A 21,975-nucleotide genomic window follows, 5' to 3' on the forward strand; every position below is an offset into this window, starting at 1 on the left:
TGCCCTTAGTAACTTGACTGCTGAGCTCCAGTCGGATCGTCTTATGACTCTCCAGAACAGAGTTGCGCTAGATGTCATACTCGCAGATCGAGGTGGGGTATGTAAAGTGATCCAATCAAGTTGCTGTGTTTTCATTCCAGACAATGCTCCGACAGTGTACCAGGCCATTTCCAAACTGCATAAAATCTCCGAATCTATACACGTGGATAAAGGAGATTGGTCGTTGATGGGATGGTTCTGGGAACTGTTATCCACGTGGGGGTGGAAGACTCTGATGGTATTTGGGGTGATCTTAGCCATCCTTTTCCTGCTCTGTCTTTGTGTACAGTGTACCCCTGCTATATGTGGTTTCTGTGCTACATCGTGTGTAAGGAAACCCCTATCAAGAGACATGCTAAGTAATAGGATGATGCTACAGCAACATCTTGATGATCTGATGAGTATAGACCTGGACTCAGACTAACATGGGTTTAGGTTATTGCCTATGTAAGGGCAAAAGGAGGGTCTGAGGTATTGAAATTCTGAACCTCGTTGTGAAGGTCGTCGTATCATGACGAATTTGGTATCAGCAGACCGAATATGGCGAGTGCTAGATGTGTGAGTATGTTCGTCCTATTCGAGTGATGAGATCACCATGAAATCAGGGAGTCCGTTCTGAACCCTCGGGTTCCATCTTGCGTACGGCAGCCATTTTATGGTTGCCCTCACATAGGCCGGTGACAGTGGCCGAACGAGTCTCCAAACACACGTACACTTTAGCTGCCTTCTGAATGACCTGAACGAGCGACCCTCTTGCCTGAAGCCAAACTGGTTTAACCAGTCCTTTCCCCGGTAGCTGATTGAGATTACGGATCGAGACACAAAACACCATCAAACCCTTTTTATTGTGCATAACTATGTCTTATCTTGCTCACACCTGTCTCTACTCTTTGCTTTATGGTCCGTTTACGATGGGGATGTGCCCGGTTTTATGGTGGGTTCGATCGACCTGTCTGATCAAGAATGTTGGGTTGACCTATAGTTGATTATGGGCTGGACAAACTGAAAAATGGACTTGTCATCATGATCCTGCCTTTTTTTCTTTCTGTGAAAACATGTGAGTGGCCAACTGTAAATTAGGGGTATTTGCCTGAAGCATGATATTTGGTATAAAAAGGGATGACTGGTTCTTGTGAGCGAGCAGTCTCCTGAGAACATACACCGTGTTGTACTTCTAGGATCTCTGTTACAGGCTGCAGCTAATAAAATTGATCTTTGACGACACCAAGAATCACCCGTGTCTCTGTACTCAAAGACAGGTGGACCCGGAGACTAGGGCGTTTCCCCTGGCGCCGCTGGGTCTTAAATAACCCGGTTCTTCAACCCCTATAGCTAATTGAGTATTCTGGGCCATAGGGTGAGCATTAGGAGGCTTAGCGTTACATGAGGATATGATGGAGGGGGCTCTAACATCTTTACTTTGCGATCTCTTAATTAGAGCGTCAAGCTTTGAAGTATTCCCTTTTGATACTAATACTAACTGATCTAACTTTTCTTTAATTAATTTTGTTCGATTGATCAGGGGCAGTATTAGAGACCTAACTAATATTTCCATTTTGGCAAGTAGATCCTCATTAGAATTCTGATGATTCAGTGGTGGGTCGGTATTAGTTAATAAATTATTTAGAATGGGGGGCTGAACTACAGCCTGTGAAGCATCACTCCGATGTTGGGTTTTAGAAAATCTTGTGCCACCGCCCATCTTCTTTCCTCCCCCTCTCTTATTTTTTACATGTTTAGGGGTTACAATACATTTCTTGTTTATTCTCCCAGACACCTGGTCTTGTTCTGTCCTGGGAGCAGGGGGTGGTGGCGTTGGCGTAGATGTTCTATGGCTCAAGTCACTAGGAGAAAAACTAAGTGAGGTTGAGTTCAGCGTTGCAACAGTAGTAGATCCAGATCAAACTGTACCCTCCTCTAAAGGGCATGGGATTGGGCTTGTAGCTACAAGAACGGCCGGGTCACTACTATGGGCTGGTGTTACGGTAGACCCAATCACACCCAGGGAAGACCGCCTGCCTGTTAAAATGTCTATCGATAGACGCTTTTCTGCAAAGGCTATTTCCTTCTCTAAAATTCCAGTAGCCCTTTTAAAAAACTGGTCTAGGGTTCCCGTTACCATTCCAGCATCAGTGTTTACAGTAACCATTCTGTTTTTCCCTGAGCGTAAGGTCATGGCCACTGATCTACAGATGTCAGTAAACACTTTTAATAGGGGAAAAGCTCTAAAATTAGATGGTTTATACTAAGACAATATGTAATTCCACCTGAAGTCCAAGGGGGGTGGCCCAGCCCGGCCTCAACCGTCCTCGGACGGCCACAGACGGCCCGCCCTTTGCCCGTGCTTCGTCCCGCGGTGGCGTAAGGGGCGTTCCTTAAATGGGAGGAGGAGGGGGTGGGAAGAGGCACCAGGTGCGCAAGGTTAACAGAGCGCAAAGAACTCTGGGCCTCGCAGTCCCGCACTCCCGTTATCGCCCAGATGAAGATCCCAAGTAAACAAACCAACAGCAGCTCCAAGTATGTAGGTGGAATTTAGCTTGTGAGTCAGCAGCAGTCCCGGTCAGAATAGGAGCAGGAGGTTTTTAAAAGCGCCAATTAAAAACAAAATAAGTCAAGTTCCACGACTACGAGCGGCTCCCACGGAGCGGGGGCCGCGAGTCATATTTGAGGACAGCAGGCAGGGAACAGCAGGGAGGAGGGGCGGGAAGAGGCACCAGGTGCGCAAGGTTAACAGAGCGCAAAGACCTCTGGGCCTCGCAGTCCCGCACTCCCGTTATCACCCAGATGAAGATCCCAAGTAAACAAACCAACAGCAGCTCCAAGTATGTAGGTGGAATTTAGCTTGCGAGTCAGCAGCAGTCCCGGTCAGAATAGGAGCAGGAGGTTTTTAAAAGCGCAAATTAAAAAGGAAATAAGTCAAGTTCCACGACTACGAGCGGCACCCATCTATCTAAATCCCAATTTTCTCCTCACTTTATCCTTCAAGATGCATATCTACCTCAAACAACTTGTCACCCACCTTACCAACAAACATGTATTTCCACACTTCATCACTGCTCTACATCTAGGCTACTCCTTGCCTTTAATCTTCCATGTTGAGTTCTTCATATTGGTTTATCCAGCACCTTCATTTTACTAACCATCTCCCAACTTCTTCCTTCTTGTTTTAATTCACTAGCGCACCTCCAGAGCCTTCTGCCTTGTGTACTATAGCTTGGACATCCTCTAAAATTGGTGCTTGGTAACTACTGAATCTCAGCATTATGATCTGTTAAGTCTTGCTGACGATGGGAGCAATTCGTAAATTACTAACCTTGTTCTACAAAACCCTTAATAAGATGGTAAGGTCCCCCACCTGATCAAGTTAGCACCCGATGCGAATTGTGCCTTGGAACAGATATGGATGATAAGTACTGAGTGAAGTAGTCATACACACAAAACATGTCTAGAAATACCAGACTTAAGTTCAAACTGTTCAGTGATATTCACCAGACATACCTATCCCCTTCTTGAATTAGTGGAATATTTGGAGGTGACACCAGGTCCTGCCCTCACTGTTCGTCAACATCAGCGGACTGTTTTCACATGGTTTGGCGTTTACCTCACTTCAGGGTTTTTTGAGAACAGGTCACACGACATCTAGGTGATCCATTGAACAAGGAATTTCCATTTAAGCCAAAGTCCTGTCTCCTGGGCCTATTACCTTGACCTAAACCTAAAAAAGGTGGCAGTAGATATATCGACCAGGCCCTGATTGCCATAGTTAAACATGGGCCATGTGTTTGCTAGTTGGAGACACAACGTACAACATTAGGCGTGGACAGAGGAAGAAGCGATCAGCAGATGCCATACAGCTGACCATGGGGGTGAGGATGGTGAGTTATCTTATTTAGTCCTTAATGCAATATCGCGCAAGAGCAGCGATGTAATCTGGAACCTGATCGTATAGCACTTTCCCTAACCTTTACAATTTTCACTTCCTGACCTATGTTGATGGAGGGCATGCCATGTGGGAGTATATCCCTTTCCGTTATGGATGATGAGCCCATATTCATATCTTCATCACCCACTACCTATGTCTTACCCTAATTCTATTTTTCTGTGGTTGAATTGCTCTTAATGTTATTGTTATATTTTATTAAGAACCTCCTGTCTCACTGTTTATTGATTACTGATTTCCACTGATTGCCTTGAATGGTAGATTTTTCATGCAACATTTTAACTGTTTTACTTGATGTACGTGAAGGGGAAACACAAACTAATTGATCACTGATCAGATCATTCTTCAAGGTCTCAAATTTACAGTCAGTGGCCGATTGTTTTGTATTTTTGGCAATTCCAGTACATATTCATCAGTAGACTGTTTTTCTTGTTCCTTTGAAAAACAAATGCATCTCGTGATACTGATGCAAAATGTAGGTACATAATGGTTGTTTGGATCAATAATGGCTGCATTAAAACATTTAGCTCACATGAGGTACGCCTGGTATTGGAACAGAAGTCTGGATGACCAACTAGTACATACCCAAAGACTGTCCTGTGTATTAATGAAAGTGTGCAATGGAACTGCTCAAAATAAAGAAATCATTCTTTAAGACAAGGACCCTCACCCACCCAAGGGTGATATGCTTCATCATAGGGTTCCCTCCTCACACCTGGACTGTGAAGTCCATGGTGTGGGCTACAACTCCCCTACTCAGGAGGACCAGAGGTGTTTTGATAAGCGATGGAATGAGGTCAGTGAGGGACAGAGTGCTAGTGAATGTAGTATGTGGTGATAGTTAAAACTACCTCCAGAGGGCCAAATAACTCTAGGTCCACTGGGATAGAGTTAAAAAGAGGACTGGAGTTGTAAAGCATGTATAACCCCTCATATTGGTGAACATGTTTCTGCCCTTACGTCGTCCCCAAAAGGGGTTCCAGGGTAATTTTTTATTTATCAGGACCCAAAATCTTAGTCATTCTGTTTATAGTTTTGTGAATACCAAATATTCTGGCCAGCTAGAGATCAAAGAAGCCACAACGATGATGGCCGTGTGTGTGGAGGGTCCACCATTGTTCTAGTAATCAAAGAAGGAAAAATGAAATAGATCAAAAGTGCGAATCATCTATGGACACATCACTTTAAAGATCACTAGTACGCAGGTCCATATATTACAAACTATTGTCCATTATCATCATCTATGGTATACACATATACTGTCACTGAAGCTAACCGCCTCAAGGACGCTTGTCACAATTGTTGAGTGGGTAGTTTTTATACTTATTTTCGATATCTTACCTAATTACAGACAAAGTGATACCCACCCTCAAGCCACTGGCTACATGCAGAAGCGCCCAACTGAAAAATGAAATCAGGGTCTAAATGTCACTAGACATCATGTCTAATACCAGCTTCAAAGGAGCATGCAGTGTATTGTCTAAAGTGGAGTATAATCACACGGATGTGGCTTATCTATTCTCTAATGGTTGTTGGAAAACTCTATTCTAGAAAAGGAGAGGTTGTTTATAAGTTCAGTCCTACTGTAAAGACAGAACTGTATCAAGAGGATATGAAAGTAATCTAAGGCGATGATGCACAGGATGTATAAGGGACATAGGAGCAGATATATTCAATGCCCCAGGCTATTCCAGTGTATTTCATCATTTACCCCCTGTCTATCACTCTTGAGGCTGAAGTTCCCAGCGTTCTCTATGAAAAAGAATTGATTGCAAGGAGTCCATAGTGGGCGAGTAGTTTGGTTTGTCCAGCACCAACCAAGTAACATCATTTTCAGTGTGGGCATGTTTTAGAAAGTGCCTAGTGATTTTTATGTTGGATTTTTTTTAGCCATCTGCGAGCTGCTGTGTTCACTGTTCCTAGTTCTGACCTTCTGTGTTGTCATGCAAATATGCTTTAGTCTGTAAGAGCATCTGAGTAAATAAACCCCTCATTCACATTCCCTATTACCACTGCTTTGATCAATTGGTTATTCCTTTCCAATGTTTGTGAAGTGCAGGAATACAACAAAAAAAAATTCTGTCTGGAGACCTAATGGCATGCTTGTCTGTTGTAGCTAGGTAATTCAGGAAATACTTCAATTCTCCATAGCGATGCAAAGGTTTGGAAACAATTAGCCAGAATGGTTGTGGTGGGTTAATTGTAACATTTTGGGTGCTCATGGTTGTAACTACAATGGAATTGTCTAGTGCCCTCACTTCACCATAATACTGGATTAGTCCACTGTCTGCACCAAAACCTTTTTTCACGTAAAAATCCAGATTCATTATTACAAGGCTTCCACCTTTATTTTAAAAAGGTGGATAAAGGTGGAAGCCTTGTAATAATGAATCTGGATTTTTACGTGAAAAAAGGTTTTGAACATGTACAAGATACAAACACATACGCTAAACTGGATGAGGATCCAACAAACTCAATAGCTCAGAACCTGGATGTACTATTGGACAAATCAGAAGAATTAGGTTGGCTGAACACCACAACCAAGCGATACTTGAGGCAAATATACCCAAGGAGACCAAGGATATATTTTTTGCCTAAAGTGCACAAGGACCTGAAAGACCCTCCATTTAGGCCGATAGTATCGGGATGCGCCTCCATCTTTGAGAATTTGGGCATTTTCATCGACGCGCACATGCAATCTTTTATCAGAAAATGGCCAACTTATTTGGAAGACACCTCAGACTTTTTACGAAGTCTTTCAACTATCGACACGACAGATGCAGCGAATTGGATTCTATGTACAATCGACGTGACTGCCCTCTATACGTCCATTCCTCACAAAGAGGGATTAGAAGCCATTGAGTGGGCCCTACTTCTTGAAGATAAGCCAGAGGAGCTAAAATGTCTATTATTACAGTTACTAGAGTTCTGTTTGACCAACAGCTATTTCTCATGGGAAAAGGAGTACTACATGCAGCTCACTGGGACAGCCATGGGCTTCCCGGGGGCTTGCGTGTATGCGAACATCTTCATGGCCAAATTCGAATTGGATTATATTCTGGAAGACCGCACATGGCAAGAAGGCCTTGTGTATTACAAGAGATATATAGATGATGTCTTCATAATATGGAAACGACCAGTTGTGGATCTAATTCAAAATATCAAGAGTTTGAATCTCGCTAATTCGAGGATACAATTCACGTACAACATCAACAAGGAAGCTTTACCTTTCCTGGATGTTTGGGTAGAACTTAGCGAAGATTCTATCAACACAACCCTTTATAAAAAGCCCACCGACAGAAACACTGCACTTCTTTATGGAAGCTTTCATCCTTCAAACCTCATCAACAACCTACCGGTCTCCCAATTCATGAGAATCAAGAGAATTTCTTCGGATAAAACCAGTTGTGACAAGCACATTGAAGCACAAAAGCAGCGATACCTGGATAGAGGTTATCCACGGAAACTATTGGAAGCCCATGTAGATCACATTAAGGCTATTCCGAGGTCAGAACTTCTGGAAAAAAGACCCAAAACTGAGAACAAAAGAATGGTTTTTGTGTCAAAATACTCCACTGCTTCTAGAGATATTAAACGCATCATTTTAAAGAGGTGGGAGATCGTACAAGTTGAAAAAGACTTTGGCAACTTATTCAGCGACAAACCTCTGTTCGCGTACAAGAGAGCGCAAAATCTCAAGGAACTGTTGAACAAACCCAGACGCAACATAGACACCAACCAACAACCTGAAGAGTACAAAGGTACCACACGTTGTTACAATTGCAAAAATTGCAACAATATAATACCGGGAAACATCTTGCTACACCCGAGGACAGGTGAAAAAATTCAACTAAGGCACAACACAACTTGCAATTCGGAGTTTGTAATATATTCAATCAAATGCCCATGCGGCCTCATATACGTTGGCAAGACAGAGCGCAAGCTGAAATTGCGATTATCTGAACATAAGAGTCGAATCAGAAACAAGAACTTGACATCGCCACTTGCAAAGCATTGGTGGGAAGCTGGACACTCCATAGCACAACTACGATTCCAGGTAATTGAACTACTTCCACAACGGCTGGGTTTGGACAATTCTAAAATCCTGTTGCAAAGAGAGGCTTTTTGGATCCGAAAATTACAGACATTGACCCCCTCGGGGCTCAACGACAAAATGGATATGGCATGTTTTCTATAATGAGATAAGGATCTGAAAACATGGGGACCCCTAAGGCACTTTCACACGTGGGCGCACACTTAACACAAAACACCAATCTAAATTCCACAGTAATGGCAAAGTACTATTTTGTATTTGAATGTGAATCTTTTTCTAAACTCGTTTGTTTGATTGTTAGAATGCTCAATATAATATAGCCTAGTATGTAAACAGGCAGAGTACATCTAGCATGGTTTGAATAGCTTGAACTTGACTGTTTGATTTTCATAATTCTCAACATGACATGGCCCAGTATGGAAATAGGCAGAGTATGCCTGGTATTGTTAGAATTGCTTTAAACTTGACCTTTTTCCTTTTTTTCTTTGTACATAACTTTATTATACACTACACTTCAGGCAGTTTACATACACCTCGACACGCAAAAACACCACTTAAATATGGCCGCTATATAGTTTCTTTAGTCCTTCCTTAATGTTGAAGTCACTCGCTGACATCAAAAAGGGACTTAACATCAGCCCTCGCGTTATCCGTGAAGCGGAGGCGTGAGCCCATTTTGGCGAACATTTACATCAGCAGCCGGTAAGAAATTAAAATCTTGGTCACCGTGATTGTCTTCAAATCAAGCGTACGCGCTGAGAATAAGCCTAGTAACACGCGTTCTTTTCCTCAGAACGGACGTGTTTATCTAAGAAATGAAGCGGGACCGGCGGTGTTCTCCATCCCGCAGGTAAGCGGACGCGCCCTTTGAAGGCGAAGTCAGCCAGCATTTTTTGGGCAACATTTTTTAACTCCCACTCCTCAATTCCTATGTTTTGCAGGCTACCTTGTTAAAACAGCGATTCACTGGGGCTTACAATTCACACATACCCTACAGGTAAATAGCATTTTCTCCGTGATTGCATGTTCAAACTCTGTCACAGTTGAGCATGTATTAAAGGTTCATTATATGTCCATTTACGTTTTTTTAGATTGGACGCATTTTTGACTGCTTCAGGTGAGCGCCTTAGATTTACATAAGTGATGGCAATTCACTAACAATCAAAAAATTGATAGCATGATTCACAATAAATAATTATACTGGTTCTTTACAGAACTTTGCAGGGAGAAGACATTGCACACTATTTAAAATAGTGGCAACACGTAAAACAGCATTAACTAGGTAAGCAACATGTAAATAATCAGAGATTTAGTACGCATAAACCTATCCTCCACGATATCAAGAGTAATAAGGTTTTCTCTGTTCTTTCTTCCTTTTCTTTTCACACAGACCCCTGACGAAGGGGCAGTGCCCCGAAATGCATTGGGTGTTATTGCAATGTTTTGGATATATTCTATGATGTATACATTTAATATGGATGTTTTGATGCATATATGAACTTTTGTGATTGTTCGTGATTTACTGTACAAAAACATATGATGATTGAAATAATATGAATTTTTTGTGATGAATCATACCAGATAAAACACTTGACAGTTTGACTAAAGGAGTATTTTATAATTTCGTTGTGCGTGTTTGGAGTCCTGGTGGCCTTCTGGCACCAGGCCATATTCAGTTCTCATGCTGCCGAATGACACATTGACAACCACATCAGCTACTCCCATGAGCAGCTTGGCAGTGATGCAGGAGGTTCTGTGCAGCAACAAAGATATACCATTCAGCCAATACTCCAAGTGCTGCTGTACGCGCCAGATGGGCATCTAAGGGATAACTGGATAAAATCCGGGACCGGACATGACATATTGGAGAGGCAGAAATCCGTAGCCCAATAGAAAAGGCATCGCCAACAGTTGAATACTGATTTCACGCACGTAAAGTAGGCAAAGTGGAAAGTTCATTCATAACTCACGCCAAACCTGGTGCATTCGATCACGGTACAGTTGCAATTGGCCTGGTCTGTGCATTAGTACAAGATGAGCAGCCATTGCACAGCAGGAACAGAAGAATCAGGATTCCACCAGTTAACGCCAGTAATAAGGGGAATCCTCCGAAGACGCTGGAAAACATAGAATGAATAAAAGCCGGTATTACACCAAATATCGTCTGAAAAATAGTCACAAGGCCGGATCCCACACGTTTAAAAAAATGCGCAAGGCCTTTAGTGTCAGACGCATTAAATATATGATGTATAAGCTCCCCAAAGGGAAGTAGGAGGTTAGTGTTCAGAAGAGACTGAATCTTGCTAGATGTCCTAGCCACCTGTAACTCGAAGGTCTGAAGCCGAAGTGAGAGCCACCTCTTGTTGGAATATTAGCGCTTTGAGCCTGCTCAATTTGTTGAAATCTGTTTTCAAAGTCGGAATGAAAGGTCAAATGGAACTATCTAGACTCCCATGTGGGGGCAGAAATAGCACATTGCTACAACAAGTTACACGCTATGAAACTTACTATATACGGGATTCTTGCCCGTAAACCACAGACGTCTTGGATGTTCAAAATAAGATAACTGATGTCAGTAAGCAAAGTTAAAAGCGGGAATTATTATTTTTTTTTTAGAGTTCATATGAGCATAAAAAACAGTACATATCAGTTTCATTTAAAATTTAAAAGAAACTATAAAATACATACACAACAAAGTGAAAACATATGCTAAGTGCTAATGCTGGGAGAAGATATTTCTTATAAAATGCAAAGTGCATATTCCTTATAAGGTGCAATGTGCATTGAACAATATAATAGATAAACCCATTAGCATTCAAAAACACTCCATAGTTTATCATATTGTTTGACTCCCCCTGACCTTAGTGCATATTTTCTTTCCTTTCCCTGAACTTTTACTATTTTAGCTTTCCAAGCATTAAAAGTCGGTAATTTATCTGTTTTCCTCAATTGTAGAATAAGTGACCTTGCTACTAGGGATACCATAAATAACAACTCATCATAGGGAGTGGAGTTAAGGGAACAACCTAAAACCGAAATTGATTTGTTAATAGAAATTTGGGTATCTATAGTGTTTCTGAGATATTTTTCGATATCTTTCCAAAGTTTCTGTATTCCAGTACATTCTCATATAATATGTTTCCAATTACCCTTTTCTTCGCAACGAAAACACTTATCCTCTACTTGGGGGTATACTTTGTGAAGGAACGAGGGTGTTCTATAAATTAGCCCTTTAGAAAAGAATTGCATCCGTTTGAAGTTAGCACCTCGGAATAATGATTTATTAAATGTATTACTTTTGTCCCAAGTGGATCTGTTAATCTCCATTCCTTCTCGCTTTCTCCACCTGCCTCTTGCTTTATCATATACCGTACCCGATCTATCTTCATTAAAAATTTTAATCCAAGTGCTAATCTTCTTCTGTGTCTGGCCGTTCAATGCTTCACTTATATTTGTTTTATAGAATACATTATCTATATCTAATTCTTTCAAAAAGGCATGTAAACTAATAAACGCCCATTTAAAAATTGTATTTGAATGCTGAATTTCTTTTTCTACTTCGTCCCAGGATTTCCAACTATTCCCTAGAACAAAATCCTGAATCTTCTCAAAGCCATTTCCCCCCCAAATTCTCAGAATGTTTTTATCCAAAGTACCCTTCTCGCCTATACTCAGATTCATTAAGCTAGTTGAACCATTCGTTCGGGGAATATCGAAGTATTTCAGGAGCTGGATTTTTTGTTTGAGTAGCCATTGTACGGACTTATATCGAACCTTCTTTGGGTATTTGGTCACTCTTACTGGGTCATTAACCTTAAGTTCAAATAACATCTTTCTCATAAAAAAATTATCTGCCTCATAGCTGTCTAGGAAGAAAAACCTAACGCTGTGGTGTGCAAAAGTTGCATAGTAATAGTCTCTATTTGGAAGTGAGAGACCGCCCTCTATGATTGAACAATTCAAAGTGCTGAGTGCCAACCTTGGAGTATTATTTGCCCATAAAAAGGAAGAGAACATACCGTCCACTTCCTTAAAAAAAGAAGCCTGAATTGCACATGGAACTGCACTGAAGAGGAAATTCAAAAGTGGTAAAATAGACATACGAATTAAGGCTACCTGGCCCATTATTGTAAGAGGCAGTTGATTCCAGCGAGCTAGTTGGGAACTAACCCTTTTTAATAATGGCATATCATTTAGGGCATAGAGATCTTTCAATTTTTCGGCTATATCATTTCCCAGATATCGCTTTGGGACCGTATTGTATGCCTGTCTGAATTCTGTTAATAAAGTATCTGCAGTGCAATTACATAAAATGATTTCCGTTTTATTTGTATTGATCTTATAGCCCCCAATTTCTGAAAATCCGAAAATAATTTTAAAATTTCCAACTGGGTCGAAGGCTCGGGATTTAAAAAAAGCATAATGACGTCGGCGTAAAGTTTTATATTCGTCATTCCAGGTATTGGTACCGTATGGGCCATTTTCCCCCTAATTGCTATAGCTGGAGGCTCGATAAATAAGGCAAATAAAATTGGAGATAGAGGACACCCTTGACGAGTGCCTCTGTTTATACTGCATGTCCCTATATTTACATTATTAATCACAATCTGTGCCTTAGAGTGCTGATATAATTGTTTCAGAAGGGATACGAATTCAATCGGGAAATCAAAACTGTGCAAAATCGCAAATAGGCAGTCCCATGAGGCAAGGTCAAAAGCCTTTTCTGCATCTAAAAAACAGATCTGTGCTTTAACCTTATTAACATTAAAAAAAATCCAGGGCCTCTAAGAAAAATCTTGTGTTAGTATACAGATGTCTCCCTGCTATAAAACCGCATTGATCTGATTCAATAAGTGGTCCTATCATTTTATTAAGTCGGTTTGCCAGAAGTTTGGTAAACATTTTGTAATCTGTATTTAAATGGCTTATTGGCCTATAGTAATTCATATTTTCTTTATCTTTTCCTTTCTTCAAGATACTTACTACCACTGCCATACGGAATAATTCTGCCGGTAACCCTCCTTGAAGTAAGTGGTTAGCTAATATCAAGAACTCACTCCATAACGTTCCTGAAAAAATCTTTAAAAATTCCCCGGGGATGCCGTCCTCCCCGGTAGCTTTACCGCTAGGCAGGGAGCTTATTACCTCATCTAATTCCACCTTTGTAAACTCCTCTATTAGTTTTTTATACTCGTTTCCTAATTTTGGAATTCGTAGATCAGCTAATTAGTCACAAACTATTTCACTTTCTACTTGTTCATTAGACTGATAGATTCCCGCATAGTGTCCTAAGAACATCTCTCCGGGAATTATTGACAGTACTGCAGTTCCTTTTTTTAAAAAAACAAGATTAGGCGCTGATACATTACACACGCCATGCACCTTAACATGTTTATAAACCAGGGAATGCCCCACTGTGGAATCGCAGTCCTCCCCTGTTAGGAAAACTTCCTTATCCTCCCGCTGACATCTGTAAGTGAAAGGTAGGGACCATAATTCATGGAGGAATGCACTACCCAGTGGTTCAAAACGGGTAATTGGAAAATGTTGCATGCATGATTTAAATTGAAACCGCGAAAAAGGGAGAGTGATAACCCCATGAACTAACCAAACAGCAGAGTCGGTTTGCGCTACAGAGAGCGGCAAGAGCTCCAATTGTTCAACATGCTAAATTATATATGCAGCATCTTTCATGGACATAAATCTCTGTTTATCAGTCAGATTAAATGGTAGAAACAAGCCAGAGGCATTCAAAGAATCCCAAGGGATTTTCCCCTTTTTGAGAGTCTGCAACGTTCACGCAAATTGCATAACTGATCTTAATTGATTTTGGCCATGATACAACACAGATAAATCACTTTGAACAATATCAATAACAGATGAAACAATATGATCCAACGTATAAATGTGTGATGAAAGCGTATGGATGCTAGTGTTGACCACGGCAAGGAATTTTTCTAAATTGGCTTGATCAATTTGGCGCAGACGAAGAGCTGCCTCAATCTGCAAAAGTTTTCAAATTTCGTTGTAAGCTGCATAAATAAATCTCTTAGATCTAGGAGACCTAGGTCCTAAGATGATACAGCCAAAATGATATCATTCAACGAGTTTGAGGTGTTGTTTCACTGATGCTAAGGTGGAATCTTCCAACCATTGTTGGCATAATTTACCCACCGAGTATGTGGTGACCGATTGTGTAAGTGGATAACGAGGATCCGGTCTAGTTTGAGGGAAACCAGGTGTTACATTATAAAAACGCAATTGCCATGCATTTGTTTGACAACACCAACCATCAGGATGAATCAATTTCAGAGACAATGAAGGTCTTATTTCGAAACAAAGCTTACAATGCATCAATAGTATAATTTGTCAGAGTGCGCCAATAGTTGTATTCCGCTAGGGACGGAATGAATGGGATACTTACATTTTTTACTGTTGCCAGACCGAAACAAGTGGTTTGGTACACTGTATCATTTAACATCTAAATTTGAGTTGGGATCAGGCAGGCTCGATGCAAAGCCTCAGTTCCCTGAACCTGCTAAGGCTTTGTGTCCCAAATTGATTTTAAATCAATGGTATCTTTCCAGTGATCATAACACTGTGTAGCTAATTTAGTCCTAAATGAGTTGGCGTAAATCAATTTAGTGTGGGTCAATATAAATTTGGATTGTGATGACAACTGTAGTTTAAAGAAATCTGATTCCAGATTAGATGTGTCACAGTCTGTTAAATAAGTGAATTTATCTCTAAGAGTTTTAGAACTCCCTTGTATGGGAGTAGAAACATTGTTCCCATTGAGTGTAATTAAGAATAAGTTTTAACGTGTTTGTTTTGTTAAAAAAACGATGCCCATAATGTTGATAACAAAAGAGATCAGCATAATTGGCAGAATTTAAATACAAATCTACAGCAGCATAATATTTTAAATCTGGAAACTATCAATGTACCACTTGCACATCCCAATTGTCAGAGTGTATGTCCCTGTTACCACATCTCCTAATGAGACGCAAAACCTGTATGGCACCCTGAGCACCTCAGTCGGACCGTGAATTTAGAAATCTACTTTGTCCCAAACAATGCCATCTGCAACCGGGAATGCGGAGATGTTCACAAGTGTCTGATCACGTTTCATGATATGGGAGGATGTGTGAGGGACCAGAATTCTGTCACAAATCCAATTGACATGAAGAGGAAAATCAGTATAAGCACCAGCCAAATTTAGGCCCATGGAGGGACCAGGTAAGTCTTTTTGAACCAAGAGAAGAAAACACTTAATTTGGTCGGTGGGATTACCAAACTGGAAGTCGAAGAGGATGTGTCATCATATAAGCTGGCATGATCCCCAAAATAATAGTTTGCATCCCTCTGTATTAAAGGTGGGTGGGATGTATCAGCATGATGTTGTCGAGGATTACTCGGCACTTCCCTCTGGGACTCATCCGTGGGACACGTATACCTGAAATCTGCGTGGGAAGAGGATGGAGGTAGAACAGGCGAAAGGTCAACAGCAGTTTCCATCTCCCTCTCATTGTTACGGGTTTTAGCCGTAGACATTGATCTTACCACATTCATAGAAATAGTGTTGCAAGAAACAGCAGGTGTTACATTATTCAGAATCGGCCAGACGGTGTAACTTGACATTGTCCATTGAGATGTATCTGTTGTCTTTGTGACCAGGTAATGGTGGTAAAATGACTGTACGAGTACCCTTCAATCCAAGTACCGGAACTGGTGCACCATATGAGCGACCAAATTCTTTTTTCTTCTCTAGCTTTTCTCGTACCAGTTCTCCAATCTTGGGAAGCCAACCGGCAACCAGAATCAGCAGTGCTGCATCATTGGAAGAGTTCAGTTGCGTAGCTGTCACGGGTATTTTGTAGATCCTGTAACAGAGTAGAATGATTATCTACGTCAAAGGTTGCCGCAGCCGCCACAACGTCTAGACCATCAAGGTCGGGCACAAACATTTTAATGCCAAAAAGCATTTTGTATGGGGTCCGCCCTCCCAGAGATTTTCTAGGGAGATTGAGAGGACGTTGAACACCATACAAATGGACTTTAGCTGTCAAGGATTGCTTTAAGTCACGGTTCATTCGCTCCACAATTGAATTACCCTCAGGTCTGTATGGAGACGAAATTGCACCAGCACCCTCATTGACTTCATCGTGTCCTTGCACGCCTTAGAGGCGAACGCTAGACCTTGGTCAGAATGGAAGGTGCCACAGGCAAACATCCCTACAAAGACACGCAAATCCCTGATGACATCTTGAGCATCAGCACTGCGTTGTGACCAAACACAAAGGAATCTAGTGCATGAATTAACTGCAACAAATATATATTTATACACCGTATCAGAAGAGAATGTACCACAGTGATCAAGATATACACAGCCAAATGGTTTATTAGAAATACATAGCTGTGTTTGAGGTAGGCGTGTGACCGTAGACGGCTTAATTTGTTGACAAATGTCACAAGAAAGTACGTAATTATGGGTCTGTTTATATAAACCATGCCACCAATAACGTTGCTGTAGAATAGAGACTGTTGCTAACACACCGGCATGAGCAGAAGCCATGCCCTTGTGAGCGGCTTTGATCAGAGCAAGTCTGCGGTCCCAGTTGGTAATCAGCCGATCCCCAACTGAAGGAATCTTAGCAAAAGGAACATTTTCGGTAGTTATATGATAAGAGTATTTAGAAGGTAAACCCTGAGGATAAGCAGTTCCCTCCCTCATTGCAGCCACTGCTGCCAAAATATGATCTATTTTAGTCATGGACCTTGCAACTGCTGCTACGTAACACATGGCTACTGCAGATTTGGCCACTTCGTCAACCGAAGAATTACCAAGAGCATGTGCTCCCACACGCTGATGGCCAAGAGTATGACTAACATATGTGACGGGCAGACGTTGTTTAAGGTCTGCCGCTCAAACCCAAAGCGTTTTATGCTTAATTTCACTGTCTTTAGAGTCTCGATAGTCATTTTGAGACCAAAAAAATAAGTTGTCATTAATAGACTGGACACAGTAATAGGAATCGCACACAATAAGAGTATTCACATTCGAATCAGCTAATTCAAGAGCACGCAGCGCCGCCAATTGTGCCGTACAGTCAACAAGAGCCTGAGTATGCACTATAGCAGACTTAAACACTCCATTGACAATGGAGCCAGTAACAATTGCATTAGCTGCTGAATAAGCGTGTTTGGAGCCGGTGGCCGGTTGAGCCGAGCCATCGGAATAAATGATGCATTCGAACTCACGTAGAGGAAGCAACGATAACGGAGAAGGATGAACATGTTCTTACTATAAAAACTCCTGTGTCTGAAGTGCAAGGTCAAAGATAAACGTGACATCCGAGGATGAAAAATACGTAGCCTATTGTATTCCCTGCTTCGGAGGCCGTGACTAAGGCGAGTGTAGCCTATTGTATCCAACTGGGATGTAGTGCCTTCGAGTTAGGTACACTCGCCTTAGTCACGGCCTCCGAAGCAGGGAAGAGCGTGACCATAAGAATGAGTTTACCTTGCGCCAGTGAGGGTTCTTTCAGAACCACCATCTGTACCCCGGTACAATTTTTTCAACATTTGAAAAATGCATTTCAGCTGCAGTGTATAAATGTGATTTGTATGCAATAGGCACTGTGTCTCGCTTATTGAACATCTAGGAAGTGAAAGCCACTGCCCTTTGAACTATACGTATTACCTGGTTTGTTGTGTGATCACGCGTCAACAAGTAGTTAGTTGCAAGCATGTCAGATTGCAAAGAATGTAGGATAGAGGTATGTTCCGGAAGCCAGCTGGCAGAAGAATATGTGGGTTGTATCAACGCATAAAGCGGTTTGATATGCTGGGCATAATCGGGAATGTATGTCCTCCCGATATTCAAAAGTCCCAGCAATGACTAAAGTTTCTTCAGTGTAGAAGGTGGTTGCAATTGTGCACATTTCTCCAGGAAGTGGAGGGTTAACCCGTTACCTTCATTATTGAGCTCATAGTCCAAAAAGAGCACCGCCAAATGGGCGATGTGAGATTTTGCAAAATTGAACTTGTAGCCATAGTCAGCAAAGGATAAAATAATTCTGACGACTCGGATAAGGTGCGGAATAAGTTCATCGTCCGTTAGATAAATGTCATCAACGTACGAGAACGCATCTGGGTCTATGTCGTGTACCAATGACATAACACGTGTCGCAAATACCCCGGGACTATTCTTATACCCCATAGGCAAACGCATACTTTTTTTGATTTCCCACTGCAGTAAATGTTGTTAAGTCACGGCTCTCAGGAGCAAGATTATGACTGTAGAAACCATTGGAAATGTCCAGTGTAGTTTTGTATTTTTTGCAGACAAGATTGTTTACCAGCGCAGAGCTGTGTGTGTTCTGCAATGCAAAAGTGCAAGGATGACTATTCAAATTTTGGTAATCCAATACCATCCGATATGAGCCATCAGGTTTTGATACCGTAAGGAGGATTAATTATTTTTGATGTACATGATTCAATCACTCCTTGATAGTCTAACTGTGTTAGAATGTCACAAACGTGAGCCTTAGTTTCATGTCTGATTGGATATTGCGGTTGTGGCTGTGACATAGACCGTAAGGGTATCTCATGAGCCAGTGAATCAATATCACAACCCACCTGATTACGGTACACCGCCGGGGCAAGGGCCAAAATCCACTCATCTGTGAAATCCTTAGCATGCTCCTCAGGGACTTAACGTGAAAAAACTCGGAAGTATCACGTCCTCCCCTCTAGAAGTGGCTAACACAAAGGGTGGAGGCCAATCTGCCTCTGCTAACAAAATATCATACGAGGAGGTTAGATTCTCCCAGAAAACCCCCTTGATTGGACGCGGTATATTACCTTTAAGTTGAAAAATAATTTCATAGAGTCTGTCCGGGGGGGCGGAGCAAAACGGATATCTGCTCTCTCTACTGCAATAAATATATCAATTACTGTCCCCTCCCGCCCTTTGATAACCTCCGCCGCGCTGTCTAGCAGAGTCACTGCCCATGTCCAATCCAGGATTCACGTTCTCACCGTCTGAGACATTTCTCGCTGTTAAAGCGGCAACTTTCTTCTTTTGAAGAGGGGGTCAAAACGAGGCCAATCCTCTTGTTTTGCTTTAATGTCAAACTGTGGCGGCTGGTCTCGTCCCTGTGTTGCAGGTTGGCTCTTGCCACGATCCTGGCGTTCTGCTCCACCGACTTGAGAGCCTGATGGATCCTGTAAAGAATGAGGAGAGCGCTGATCAGGGACTTGAAATCTATTAGGAGTCCTAATTTTCGTACGGTCGTGCAAGTCATAAGTACGCTCAGAAGACTCCGGTGTCGGTGAACCAGCACACGAACCTTGCTTCTGATGATGTTGCCCTGGTTTCTTGTTCTTCCAATGCTTTTTAGGAAAGAACGGATGCCCGTCTTTATCAGACTGGGCTTTTTGTTGAGATTGAGCGTGCATTTGAGTAAAAGCCTTAACTCTCATAGTATTTTGCGGCCTATGGTTTTTTAAGCCTTGGCAATAATATTTGGTCATTTGCGTGGCTTGAACGCATCTACGACAGCCTCCAAGAGGTTTGCCACTTGAAAGCTCACAGCATCACCCTTAACATTAGCAAGAATCATGTCAGCAACCACATCGCACACCCCCACAAGTCTCATTCCCAACTCTACAGCTGCTTCGGCTCCATATTCATCTTGTACACATTTTATCACGGGGGAGTACAGTCATGTAGGGAGTGCCAAAACACTTCAAATATACCGCCGCAAACACCTTGCCCCAGGTGTTACAATCAGCCAATTCGGGAAGATCCTGTGTTTCTCCACAGGAGTGGCATTTGGAAAAACAGCCTTAAGTTGACCAAATTTTTCAGCAAGCCAATAAGGAAACTCATCCTTATTCTGTGGACGCTTGCCCATCACTGAATTAACCATAAGGGGACTGATGGTCACACCGCCAGGACCCGCAGGTTGTACAGCAATGCCAGGTGGTCCCAACTGGAAGTTGCACAACATGAACTGTATAACAGCTCTATGCACACGTATCAAGGATGTATGTAATACGCGAAGGTCTGCAATTGCAGCAGTCAAATAACGTGGGTGTGAGGGTATACCAAGCCAAAACCGGACATGTGGCCCGTCTATCAGCAAAGGGCCTAAACGGACCGGTGTTATTGGGTGAGGAAGGGTGCCATTAAACCAAATTTGGTGTTGCCAAGCTGTGAGTGGAACCTCAAGAGTACTATACAGGTGATATTCCCGCGGAGTTGAGGTGGCAATATACTCGTGAAACAAATTGTCTGTCCCATCAACTCCTGGAAAGGTGACCCAAGAATAAAACATTCCTAAGCAGAAGGGATCCGCTTCCACAACAAATATTATTGCGGCACCTGCATCAGGCACACCATACTGAGTCATATATGGCGCACAGCTAGGAGGCGTAATATCAACCGCCATAATGAAAAACAAAGAACAACAACCTAAAGCATGGCAGCGCAATATCGGGTTAAGAATAAAGAAAATTAACCTTTTTAAACTTCAAGCTTGAAAGAACCTAAAAAACATCAATATAGGAGGTTACACCATCACAACTGTCTCCAGAAACAGAAGAGAGGGTTTTGTTGACAAGCACTACTCCAGAGTCTCGCAGATAAGAACCAGGCCAAACGTTGGCGGTGCCATGTTGCAGGGATTCTTCACCTAACCAGAACTATGCGCAGGAATACAGAACCTCGGTGTATAGGGGTGTACCAGCCTATCACCTTAGTACCCAAAATCCCAAAACCAACTAGCTATAGTGTCTCATTCATTCTTCTCCAAAAATCATGAAGCTACAAATGATTAGACAACCCAGAACACAACACTCCCAACTCTCTCAGAAATCGTGGTAGAAAGACATACCCTTTTGCTCGCTCACTCATACGTGTCCACAAAACAGAATTGGCATTCACTGTAATAGTTCAAAATGTTTATTTTAACTATCGTGCTCTACAATACAATACGAGCTACTACCAGCAACAAAATGCATAATCTCAAAACAATTAGCATTGTTACAATTCCATAGAGTACAAAGGGGGAAGACATTATATAAAGACTGTGGAAAAAGGACTATATGGCCTAACCACCCTCCCCTTGACTGGAAATAGTTTATTCATATATAAGATCATCTCCGGGCTTTGACAGCAGACCCCATACCTTAAAGCCTGGATGTAAGGTTTACATCATAGGAACAGCATAGTTCTTCTCCATGGAAAGGCTTTCTCCAAGTCTGTGTTGAAACAACATGCATCCCCGTAATATCAAAGAACGAGTCTCCAGCATTGCAGCTGTGTTTAGCATGTTCTGTCTAGGTGCTGTGGACTGACTAGAACAGAATGTTATGTTATGTTATGTTAATAGCTTTTGTAAGGCGCGCAGCTGCCCCAGCCAAGGGGCGTCCCGGCGCCTGATCAGGTACCACAACACAACAAATCGATACTGGGAGAAAAAAAGAGTGAATCAGTCAGCAGTAGGGAACAGAAAAGTTTTTATGGCGCGCCTAAAGGGAGTCAGGTTGTTCAACGCTCGAATATGAGCAGGGAGGGAGTTCCATAGTCCTGCCGCTAGAACTCGAAAGGAGCGGCCTCCCATCCTACTCAGTCTAAACCTGGTCTTAACCGCCAGATGGAGAGTTTCTGATCTGAGAGCCCGCGTAGGAACATAGGCGGAAACAAGGTTAGCAAGGGCTGGAGGAGAAGAGAGCTTCAGGATCTTAAATGTCAGGCAAAGAGCCTTAAATTCAATTCTTTGTCTGACCGGCAGCCAATGGAGAGAGGTCAAAACTGCCGAGACAGAACACTGTCTGGGAAGGCCAACAATGGCACGCGCTGCGGCATTCTGCACCCTTTGCAGTCTAGAAGCCTCCGCCTGATTCACTCCGAGCAGCAGCGCACTCCCGTAGT

This window comes from Lissotriton helveticus, chromosome 9, assembly GCF_964261635.1.
Source record: "Lissotriton helveticus chromosome 9, aLisHel1.1, whole genome shotgun sequence".
Classification (NCBI taxonomy): domain Eukaryota; kingdom Metazoa; phylum Chordata; class Amphibia; order Caudata; family Salamandridae; genus Lissotriton; species Lissotriton helveticus.